Source organism: Dama dama, chromosome 20, assembly GCF_033118175.1.
Source record: "Dama dama isolate Ldn47 chromosome 20, ASM3311817v1, whole genome shotgun sequence".
In the NCBI taxonomy this organism is placed as follows: domain Eukaryota; kingdom Metazoa; phylum Chordata; class Mammalia; order Artiodactyla; family Cervidae; genus Dama; species Dama dama.
Window position 1 is genome coordinate 57,347,111 of NC_083700.1, and position 12,748 is coordinate 57,359,858.

At 40.2% G+C, this 12,748-nt stretch overlaps 1 long non-coding RNA gene across 15 annotated transcripts in view; it reads left to right on the plus strand.

The window, feature by feature from the left end:
- The window catches only part of LOC133041115 (uncharacterized), a 117,326-nt gene that overhangs the window by 17,281 nt on the left and 87,297 nt on the right, over nt 1-12,748 (plus strand). For 3 of the 15 annotated variants that reach the window (XR_009689146.1, XR_009689154.1, XR_009689158.1), the window contains one exon: nt 7,538-7,615. The exons of 11 other annotated variants lie outside the window; for them this stretch is intronic. This is a non-coding gene — a long non-coding RNA (uncharacterized LOC133041115). Of the gene's footprint in view, nt 1-7,537; nt 7,724-12,748 lie in introns of all 15 variants that reach the window. One more of the 15 variants, XR_009689156.1, reaches the window with a different exon arrangement.

Sequence of the window (12,748 nt, forward strand, 5' to 3'; positions counted from 1 at the left end):
TCAGAAGAAGGAGAGTCCGGATCTGCATCCCATATCCAGTCACAGCTCATATGGTGTCCTGTATTGCTCAGCTGCCCATTTCCTCTCAGAAAACTGTACTACCAGTATTGCCTTCAATTTCTGAATTCAGTCAGTTCACACAACAGGTATTTATCAAGGCTCTGGATGGCACAGTGGTAAAGAATCCACCTGCCAAGGCTGGAGATGCAGAATCAATCCCTGGTCAGGAAGATCCTCTGGAGGAGGAAATGGCAACCCACTCCAGTATTATGTCTGCCTGGAAAATTCCATGGACAAAGGAGCCGGGCAGGCTACAATCCATGGGGTCTCAAAGAGTCAGAAATGACTGAGCATGTATGCCTTTCTTTCTTCCTGGTCTCTACCATCTTCTGAGCATAAAGAATCTTTTCATTCCTCTGACTTCTAATTTGTGCTCTTACAAAGTGCAGTGAGCATCCACAGACCTAAGATGGGGCACCTTCTGGTCAGATCAGCAACGTTGCCCTTTGAGGGTGGCCTCTGGGCCCCCAGTGGCCTCAGGCACATGTTCACAGTTAAGGATTCGCTGGTTCTCACTAAGTACCTTAAATGTTATCAGGGGATCCCAGAAGTTTTTGTCTCCAACTGGCCAGTGATTACAACTCTTTCAGAAGACCAATTTGCTTTAGTCATAAAAGAGTTAGGATTCATTCATTCCCTGCCTTTTCTGGTATCTACTGCTTTATAACAAAGTATTCCAAAAGATAGTAACCTAAAACAGAAGCCATTAAATTGTATCTTGTGGATTCTGTGAGCCAGCAATTTGGCCAGGACTCGGCTTCTTCTGAAAGAAAAAGATTCTTCTGTTCCTTGTGAAGTGGCCAGGTCACTCAGTGGTACTCAGCTGGAAGTTGGCTGGCCAAGAGGGTCTAAGACGATTTTACTGACAAATCTGTCACCTTGGTGGGGGTGTGGAATGTGAGCTTAGCGGGGACTGTCCACTGGAGCACCAACATAGTCTCTGAGTTTACTCCGAGACTGTCTACTAAGAGACTGTCTATTGCAGCACTGTAGTCTTTGAGGAGGCAGACATCATATGTGGAGGCTGAGCAAGCATCCCAAGAGAACCAGGGGAAGGCCGTAGGGTATCACCTCAGAAGCCATGGAACATTACTTGTGCAGTATTCTGTTGGTTACAGGTGAGTGCTAAGACCATCTCAGATTCAAGAGGAGAGAAACAGGATTTATTTCCAGATTAGAGGCCACTTTGTAGAAGAGTTTGGAAAATATTATTGCAGTTGTTCATTGTTGTTCGCTTGCTCATTCATGTCTGACTCTTTGAGACCCCATGGACTGCAGCATACCAGGCTTCCCAGTCCTTCAGTATCTCCCAGAGTTTGCTCAAACTCATGTCCATTGAGTTGGTGATGCCCTCCAACCATCTCATCTTCTGTCGCCCCCTTCTCCTCCTGCCCTCAATCTTTCCCAGAATCAGGATCTTTTCCCGTGAGTTAGCTCTTTGCACTAGGTGGCCAAAGTATTTACAGTCTTCCACTTTGGCATCTGTGTCTCACTTATCTACTGATCAGACTGCCTCTACCTGGTTCTTATCTAGGAGGCAGTTACTGCATCTACTCAGAAGCTAAACTTCTTCCCTCCCTTTCTTTCCCTTGTCCCTAGTCAAGATGTCCACTTCAATAACAACTTCCCAGAGACACCTAAAAGACAGGACAGAGTAAAATAGGTGCTGGTGGGAATCCAAGAGAATATGGGTCAACAAGGAAGGAATAATCGTGAGAAGAGAGGTCTCATTGAGGAGTTGGCCATTATACTGAACTTTGGACAAGTAGAATTTTGACAGATTAAGAGTAGGGGAGAAAGTTATGTCATTCCTACATGAGCAGAAGCACAGATGTGTAGAAAGGTGTGTTGTATAAGGAAAAGCTAATACTGCTAAAGAATTGGAACTTCAGACTCTAGTCACTGAGAAGCTAGCTTTTAAAAGCGGTTCTTTAGATCAATGGAACAGAATAGAAAGCCCAGAGATAAATCCACCTACCTATGAACACCTTATCTTCGACAAAGGAGGCAAGAATATACAATGGAAAAAAGACAACCTCTTTAACAAGTCGTGCTGGGAAAACTGGTCAACCACTTGTAAAAGAATGAAACTAGAACACCTTCTAACACCATACACAAAAATAAACTCAAAATGGATTAAAGATCTAAATGTAAGACCAGAAACTATAAAACTCCTAGAGGAGAACATAGGCAAAACACTCTCTGACATAAATCACAGCAGGATCCTCTATGACCCACCTCCCAGAATATTGGAAATAAAAGCAAAAATAAACAAATGGGACCTAATGAAACTTAAAAGCTTTTTCACAACAAAGGAAACTATAAGTAAGGTGAAAAGATAGCCCTCAGAATGGGAGAAAATAATAGCAAACAAAGCATCAGACAAAGGATTAGTCTCAAAAATATACAAGCAACTCCTGCAGCTCAATTCCAGAAAAGTAAATGACCCAATCAAAAAATGGGCCAAAGAACTAAACAGACATTTCTCCAAAGAAGACATACAGATGACTAACAAACACATGAAAAGATGCTCAACATCACTCATTATCAGAGAAATGCAAATCAAAACCGCAATGAGGTACCGTTACATGCCAGTCAGGATGGCTGCTATCCAAAAGTCTACAAGCAATAAATGCTGGAGAGGGTGTGGAGAAAAGGGAACCCTCTTACACTGTTGTTGGGAATGCAAGCTAGTACAGCCACTATGGAGAACAGTGTGGAGATTCCTTAAAAAACTGGAAATAGAATTGCCATATGACCCAGCAATCCCACTTCTGGGCAAACACACCAAGGAAACCAGATCTGAAAGAGACACGTGCACCCCAATGTTCATCGCAGCACTGTTTATAATAGCCAGGACATGGAAGCAACCTAGATGCCCATCAGCAGATGGATGGATAAGGAAGCTGTGGTACATATACACAATGGAATATTACTCAGCCATTAAAAAGAATACATTTGAATCAGTTCTAATGAGATGGATTAAACTGGAGCCCATTGTACAGAGTGAAGTAAGCCAGAAAGATAAACACCAATACCGTATACTAATGCATATATATGGAATTTTAAAAAGATGGTAATGATAACCCTATATGCAAAACAGAAAAAGAGACACAGATGTATAGAACATATTTTGGACTCTGTGGGAGAAGGTGAAGATGGGATGTTCTGAGAGAATAGCATTGGAACAAGTATACTATCAAGTGTGAAACAGATCACCAGCCCAGGTTGGATGCATGAGACAAGTGCTCAGGGCTGGTGCACTGGGAAGACCCAGAGGGATGGGATGGGGAGGGAGGTGGGAGGGGGGATCGGGATGGGGAACACATGTAAATCCATGACTGATTCATGTCAATGTATGGCAAAAAACACTACAATATTGTAAAGTAATTAGCCTCCAACTAATAAAAATAAAAGAAAAAAAAGATAAAAGTGGTGCTTTAGGAAGATGACTCTGGCAAGAGTGTGGTAGATGCCTTGGAGAGGTGAGATTTGAGGGGGTAAAAGCTGGCTAATCTCTGTAAGGGTTAATATTATCTCCCTTTGAAAGGAAAGGAGAGAGGGTTTTCTCTTTTCTGGCCTATAAGAAATAGTAACAGTGACTCTTTCTCCAGACATGGTGGCATGAACAGATATGATTCATCACTAGACATGGACACTTCCTTTAGCAAAGACTTGTCCAGATGTATTTGGACTGGATACTTGATAGGATTAGTCATCTCCTTGGGATTTCGTCTTCCCACCCTCCCTCATCCCAATGAATCTGTACCTCAGCAACCCTTCAATTTCACTGCCTTCAATTTCCCAAGTCCACCCCAAACCCTTGCCCTAGTTAAGAAGTCTAGACTTTGTGCTGTTTCTTCCATCATTCCCTCAAACTCTTTGTGGCAACCACAGAGAACTCACCATTCCTGGCATACCATATCCTATTTCACTGCCTTGTCTTTGCATATGATCTTTTCTCTACCCAAAGAATTCTTTTTATCACCTCTTCTTCCACCAGGCAAAATTCCTTGCCATCAATTAATACCAAATTTAAATGTCACCTCTGTGAAACATGATACAGTAGGCTGCTACCTGTTGTCTCCTGTGATATTCTGTCTTCTACCGTAACATCTGTCCTATTATAGTGGTATGTGCCTTTCATGTTTATTTTGTGGATTAGATTGAGCCCTTTAAGGGAATAGACCTTACCATCTTTGTATCACTAGTATGTCTCATAGGAGTAGGTGGTCAGTAAATGTTACAGCAAAGAAGGAAGGAAAGTAGGAACTTTGTTAGACTCTTGCTAATTTAAATGTTATAAATGTTGTTCTGTGTTTCTGATCTAGAAATTCTGATACTCTGAATGAGCAGGGAGCTGTTATCGTTCTATGCAGAACAGTGGCATTTAATTCTGCTCAGAAGAAGCTGGATATCTGTTGATACAAGTTATCGAAGTAATCTGGAGAATTAACCAGTGAAAACCAGAGGTCCCAGAGTGGTAGAGCTCTATTCACAAGCCTTGTTTATTTCTAACAAACACTTTCCCAGAGGTGTCATGAACAGCATATTGCCGTGTCTCTCACACCCCAGTAACTATTAAAACTGGCAATGTTTTGCCTGGTTTCAAAGCTGCGCAGGAGCCCTGTGTAGCCTGGGTTCATCAGTAATATTCTCTGAGCTGAAAGGCTGACATTCACAGGTAGTTTAGGTCATTGTCAGCTTCTGTGGTCTCCTTTTAAAACCTAAGGTCACACATTCATAAAAGCCTTCCTGACAGTGTGGATAATAGCGGGGAACTCAGCTTACACATATACTAAGCCCTAAAGTATGCTCCGTGGGCAGAGCTCAGCTTACTTGGGAGAAATTTGTTTGCACAGGGTTTCAGAGCCTGCGTAGATAGGATGTTTTCTCTTTTACCAAGAACACTGCCATGAACTGCTTTATATAACCAAGGCAGTGCCAGCAAATTGGTAATGGTGGTGTTTTCACTACAGGTAGAGTATATAGACTAATGCTACATGTGCCTTCCTAAGCTTGAGATTAATGTAAAAGTGCTCATGGAGGACCTTTAAATTGTACCTGTTTTTTTAATTACTCCCTTGGGTTATTTGCCAGTCTTATTAAACAACGGTATGTAAAGGTGTCACATTTTGCATACTTCTGAGTGAAACATTTTGATTTAATTTTATGCCTCTCAGTTTCAATATCAGATATTTTCACCACTTAGGTGACACATATGTGAAAATGATAATTTTAAAACCTATAAATTATTGGTAATTCATTCCAACACCAAATAATTCTCCCTTATAGCTGTCCTTTAAAGAGGGAGCCCTCCTATTCCATCCAAGGATCACTAAGGTCTTGAAGCAGAGTGGTTGGTGAAGTGGGGGCGGGGGGGGCGGTGAAAAAAGTGGACTTTGGACGGCTCATGGCTGACTTACGTCCTAAAGCTGCCACTTATCAATGTGATGGGAGCCTCTTGGACTCAACTTTTCTAGGGATCAGTCCCTTGTCACAGATTTGTTGTAGATGAGATGATGTAGCCCTTAGAAGATGGTCAGTAAACGTTAGTTTCTGTCCTTTTTTCCTTGACAGGTCAGTAGGGATGCGGAGCTCATAATAAGCAGACACTTCAAAGTAAAAAGTTAAGAAACAATGTCAGTTGGGCATATCCAAAATTAGAATATGTAAATGGGATCCAATTGACTGTAATTTGACTTGCAATTTCCCAGGAACACATTTATTATACCAGGCTGTGCCAATTTTGTGATTCTGTGCTACGTTTATAATCACTATTATTTTAAAGGGTTCCTTAACTCTATAGCTTCTTTTTGTTGTTGTTTAGTCATTAAGTCGTGTCTGACTCTGTGACCCCATGGACTGTAGTCCGCCAGGCTCCTCTGTCCATGGGATTTTCCAGGCGAGAATACTGGGTTGGGTTGCCATTTCCTTCTCCAAGAGATCTTCCTGACCCAGGGATCGAATGCATGTCTCCTGCATTGCAGGTGGATTCTTTACCACTGAGCCACCTGGGAAGTCCCTGTGGCTCCTTTAGCATCATCAAAATTTCTGTTGTAGAAATTAAAGGTCAGTTAAAGTTCTGTGGGTTTTGGTGAATGGAGCCCCAGCCCAAGTGTCAGTGATGTAAAATTTGTCTGTATCTTAATGTTACTTAATCACTCCTCCAAGGAGACAAGAATTAGTTCATTTAATCCATATGATTAAATGAGAAATAAGAAGTGTAGCTCTTAAATAGTTAAATATGAAATATTTTCAAAGTTTCTTTTATTAAAACTTGGTCAAAGACATTCTCTGTTTTCCTAACTCCTTTCTTTATATTTGATTTCTGAAGCTTTTGACACTTTTTAATATAAAAATTCAAAACACAAAGAAAACACCTTAGGTCTGTGGCTCAGTATCTAAGGGTCAGGCTTACAGAAAGCAAACAAGAACAGCCATTGATGATGGAAGCAGAGACCAAAACGTCTTCCATGTTCTACTTCATGAACTCAATCTGAAACAAGAGATCTAGAGGAATGGCATAGTCCCCAGACCAGAAGAATGTTAGTCAGGTAAATGCTCTGGCTTCAGTCCTCATCTGCTGAATGAGTTTCTTAGTTTCTCTGGTAGGCTTAGCAATTGTGGTAGGCTTAACAAGCCTTCCAGGTGATTCTGATGGTAATAAAATTTGAGAACCATTAGTCTAGAACAGATTTTGAAATGAGAAAAACAGAACCTTCAGAGTGTCACTGTGATAAAAATTGTATTTCATGCTTGAAGAGAAACAAAGAAATTAGCAGTCTGTATAGTCCTTAGATAAATATACTTCTAGGCTAAAGAGCTTTCTGAAAGCCAATATCACTAAAGAATGGCACTGTTTGGAAGACTCTCAGAAGTCAGTTGTCATAACTGACCGCTTTGATTCAGAAACAGTTTAACTGCCAGAATGAGGTTATAATCTACAAATATTCCATGGAAATAATTCCATGAAAGTAATTATATACAGAAGACATTTGATACCCAAGTATTTTTAGGGTGCTCTGGGTTACACGGAATGAAAAATGTTTCCTTCTTGAGAAGTCTTGCAAGAAGAGAACATGTTTAACTTTGTGTAAGCCAACGTGCTGCAGGACTTATATAATATGTGAACTATATACGCAGGACTTATATAATATGTGAAAGTGTAATTATGAATTTCCAAAAGAGGATATTCTCTTTTGTGTATGGTAGGTCTCTTCATTTCTGATGTTTTCCAGACTCGGTTGACCATGGAAACCTTTTCTGTGGAGGGTCCTTTCTGACAGAATTTGGCAGAATCTATCTAGGGAAATGCTGATGTGAATTATAGAATGACAGAATTTCTGTCTTGGAGCTATTTCTAGAAATCAATCAGTTGAATTCCTTAGTTCTGAGCACCTGGCTCACCCAAAGTCAGAGAGCTAGTTATTCCAGAGCCACTTGTAACCTCTAGTTTGTGCTGCTATCCTTGCAGATATGAGAATCTTCTTCAAACATCAAATTTCATGGATCAACACCCATTTCCTGCACACATATATATGGATGTAAATAGGTAAAATATTTTATACCTGTCAGTTACAAAGTATCCTAACCATGGGCAATGCCACAAACTTCAGAGTCAGAGTCTGGCTCCATCATCTCCTGCTAGTAAAACCAAATGGTGAGTTAATTAAACTCTACAAACCTCAGTTTCTTATGTGTAAAATTGGGGTAACAATTGTACCTATCTTCTGGGTGCTAACAAGAGGTAAACAAAAATAATCTGGATGGCATAGCACTGTGTTAGCCACACTGAAAATGTTCAATAAATGTTAGAACCAGCTTTGTTGACTGAATTAAAAATGTGCAGTGATAAAAAATTACAGCCAAGTCCGCAATGTATTTAAAAGAATTTGCAATTTTATTAAATCAAAATAGATTGTACATGCATTTTGGGGACAAAATATTGTAAGCAGGTGCAAAACATTTATTCATTCTACAATGTTTGATGTACAAATCAACTTGCAGATCCTTTGCAGTAACTCTACAACATTTGGGGTTTACCAACTGCAGGTTAAGAACCAGTGGCCTGTGTCAATGCATTTTTAAAATTAATTAATTGATTTTAATTGGAGGATAATTACAATATTGTGAAGGTTGTCAATGCATTTTCATTTAAAAATAGACTGTTTAAAAACATTGACATGAAGAGAGGGCCTTCTGCCTTCTGCCTTCTTTGTTCCAGTATTTCTGTGTTTGAATTCCCTTGCAGTTGATTTTTTATGGGTCTCTTTGGGCATGTTCAAAACCCATTTCGTGTGATCTGATCGACTGCAGTCCTGAATATCTGGCCAGTATCTTCCTCACAGTAACATTTTATCCCAAGTAAAACCTCTTCCGAAAGAAACCACTCTATCAATCAATTAACGACATGACATGCCCAGCATTTGAGTAGATACCTGTGGATAGATAGAAGGCATTTGAAACCTCTTTTACCACTTGAAGGAAATTACAATGTAGTTGAAGGGACAAATTTATCATTTGAGAGTATGCAAGTGCTATACTGATGGTACTGGTTGAAAATGGCACTTTCCGAAAATGTTCAGAAAAGGGCAAAATCAGTGTAGGAGAAGATTTGCAAAGCTCCATGAAGGCACATTGAAATGCAAAAATACTGAATTAAGAATCAAGATTTAGGTTCTAGTCCAGGCTTTGAAACTATTAACAATTGGGCTAGATTTTAACTTTTCTAGATATTAGTTTTCTTACCTATAAAATGAACAATTGGATTGGGCTCTGACTGCTCCCACTGAAGATGGGAGACCTGTATCCCCAGTGTGCATCTTCACATCGATCACTCACACAGCCCTCTGAGATAGTACTATTCAGGGATGGTAGCCCCCATTTTTCAGATGCAGTCACTGAGGCTAGCAAGGTTGTATCATCTACTACAACCTAGCTAGTAAGTGACTGTTCCGATACTCCCACCCAGGTTTTCCCCATTCTGGCCTCTTTTCTCTTAACCACAAGACCAATTTTTTCCTTTGAGGGGATGGGAAAGGGTTTAAGCTGGCTGGACCTTCTGAGATGGGTAAGGGCAGAGATAGAGTTACACTGTGTGTCTAACTCAGTCCCCAGAGTACATAGTAATTTATAGTTCAGCTCCCTCCCTAAATCCCAGAAAGCCTATAATATGAGGTTATTTCTGTCCCCAGACACCAGCATTATTATGGAGATCAGCTGAGCATGAACTGTTGCTTATTCATTAACCTCTTCTATTTTAAGTGTTTCTTTTTTTCATTTTTTAATTCTTTGGTCATTTAAAAATTGCTTTTTTATAAGTTCTCTTTGATTTCTCAAATAACGCTCTTCCTATTGTTTCTGTACACATACAGAAAGACTATTTTCTCTCTTATGAATCATTAGCCTGTAAATAATCACTATTATCACATGATGTTTGGACTGCCTGACTTTCATCTGTTTTTGCTCTACTAACAGTTCAGAACCCTTCTAGCTGTGATGTTTTTCTCTAATCAGTGCTGTTTGCCTTCTATCCTTGCATGGTCTGCTTGAATCTGTCTAGAGATGGAAAAGCCTATGATAGTAATCATGGACTTTACTGAGTGCTTACTTTGTTTGGGATACATACTATTTGTGAATGAAAAATGTTACCTGCCATGTCAGTAAAAAAGGGCTGTTGCAACCATCATGCCATCACATTACAACCACCCAGATGGTGAGCCCTGGGGGAATTCAGGATAGAACTATAATGCCCACATTAAATCATCAGACACCGTAGGCACCACCTCTCCCCCGACCTTGCACCTTGAGGACACTCAAGATGAGAAAACACAGGATACTGGCCCCAGATAGCTGAGGTGCATATCAAAGGCATGATTTTGGTGAGCCAAGAATCTTGTATCTTCTACACAGAAATGTGCTAAATTCCTTAACTTGAGTTATCAGATTTTTTTTTTTAGTTGACAGCAATCTTTTGATGTTCTGATTACCTGATCTTTGTTGCAAAAACTCCTGTATATTTTTTGCCTCTTTGGGGCAGTTTCTCAGGATTATCTGAGATTCTGGGTCCCGAGTTTAAGTCCTCAGTTTTGGCCTAACTCTCAACTTTTAGTGTGTGCTTGTTTTCAGTCTATTAATCCATAGTCAAGGTGTCTTATGTATAATCTTTACAACCACCCCTAACAGAAGCTAGGAACTGCTATTGTTCCCATTTTACAAATAAGGAAATTGATACAAATAAGAACATTGAGATGAAAGTAATTTGTCCAAAGTTGCTGAGTCAATTTAGCAAGGTCAAGTCAAACTCAAGAGAGTTTGGCACCAAAACCTAAGCCCTTAACCTTGAGACTACACTTCTGTCTTTCCAAAGGAAAGAAGTAGGATGTATATGTGGGAGGATCAGTTATATCACCTCTTCTCGTTGTTAAGATTGAGCTGGTTTAGAAGGAGTTTATTTGAGCAATGTAGGAAGATTATTTAGGCAAGGATAATATTAGCAGCAAGGAAAGGAAATTAAGAAAGGGAACATTTTGGATCTACATTTACCTCTCATAGACACCTCTGTTCTGAATGGAGGGCTATTTCCTGACCAGTTTTCCTAGTGAAAGAAGTTATTCACAGCTGGGGAAAGCAGGCCCCACGGCTGGCAGGACTGGACTGTCACTACTATCGCAGTTGGTAGTAAGAGTGGGAGACGTTAATAGCTTACTGTCATTTCTAACATATTTTAATAATTGACAGAATAAAAACTGATGTTTATCTTTTAAAAAATCAAGAAAGTCTTCAAAAATTACTTCCTCCAGCTTATCACCTCTGCTCTCTTATTGTCATGATGAAATCATGTCTCATATTTTCCCCTCTTTCTTTCGCTAAGAGCAGGGCTTTAAATTATTAAAGGAGAGGGGTGTCAAGGCTTCTGCTTTGCTGTTTCTCTCCTCACTGCTTTGAGACTAGGTTGACTCTTTGGGCTTTCCTGTTGCTGCCCTGGAAAGATTCCTTCTCTGTTGGGCGTCACGTCCCAGCCTTGCTTCGTGTCTGCAGACATGCAGGGCAGAGTTTAGGCTGCTGAATGGAGCAGAGGAATGTTTGAGTGGCAGGGGCAGGGGGTTGTTGACTTTACCTAAAATATTTTCTGAAAATAGCTCATACAGTGTTATGTTTTGTAGCTCCCTCAGCTCTTCTGTGACCCCCGCTTTTAAATAAATGTGTAGAGTTATGGTGTGTACAGAGGAAGTTAGAAAATGAACCCCACTGTTCCTATCTCCACAGGCATCTGTGCGGGTGGGACAGGGTGAATGGGCTCTTTGGGAATTCTAAAGGGAATCCTCTAGAGCCAAATTCCTCAACCAGGGCAAACTTCCATCAGCTGTGTAAATACTGTGGCAGCGTGAGGAGGCCACAGGCAGTTTCCTGATAGTCAGCTACTGTGCCCAGGTAGTTAAAAGGATTCATGTTCCATCCTGAGCTTGCAGGATGTGAGTTGAATCTTGTAGTCCCTGATGAGTGGGTGGATGGCTAGAAATTTTCTCTGTACTTTTGTTTAGGAGGGAAGGCAAGTCTGATGGTGATAGATAGGGCTGACTGATAAAGCCACAATGAAAAGAGGGCTTCTGGGTATCTGAGTGAAGGGGGGTGTGGAAACCTCTGGAAACTGGGGACAGAATTGGATACTCATAAGCAGACGTTTATCTCAGTTCAAGAAATTCCTGGGACCAGGCTTCGGACATTGTGCTCTGAAGTTATTTATTTAACTATTCTTTAGAGTGGGAACTTAAATGCAGTTCATGTATCTAGTTTCGTTTCCCCACAACATCTAAAAGAATGCAGCGCTCCTGAAGGCTTCCTGTCCACCTGCCCGTGCCTGTGCCTCTGTAGGGAGTTGGTTTGCAGCTGCATTAACCTCAGCTCTTCCTCACACACAAATCTGGATGCTTGCCCCAGCTCCTGGATCTGCAGTCATTTTAGTGTTTTTATGCTTATTCTGCAGGCTTCATCACTCTGACATCCAATTTGTTTGTTTAGCTCAAAATGAATGGGCATGGAGACAAAACAGCTAGGTATAAGCAGTCCTCTGTGTACATCTGTACATAATGTACTCCTAAAAATATGAACTAATTCGCAAAACTCAAATCATAGACTTACGTATTATAAACAGCATTCTAGGACCAAAGAACTAAAAGTACTAGAAAATCCCTAAATGTATCTTGTTTTCACAGATAGTTTTTGATTGTGTATTTCTAGCATTTTGTCTGAGCTCTTTAGTTTAATGCTTTCCCTCACTGCTGGATATAGAGAATACTGGCTGAAGTCCAACCATCCTCCAGTTGAGACCAAAGTGTGTCTGCTTTTGGCTTGGCCACTGTTTTCTGTTTTCATCACAATTGTGTTAAATTTATGAGCTCTATCCTTATCAATAGTACCAGTATTTATTTTTCCATTTTCAGTCCCACTTTTATTGATATATATGGATAAAAAGGATAAAATCGATCAAGATATTCAAATAATTACTTAAACAAATACTCTTTTTTAATTGAAGCATAGTTGTTTATAGTATCATGTTAGTTTCAGATGTACAGCATAGTGATTCAGATTTTCTCTTTGCAGATTATATTTCATTATAGGTTATTACAAGGTGTCAGACATTATTCCCTGGGCTGTGCAATAAATCCTTGTTGCTTATCTACTT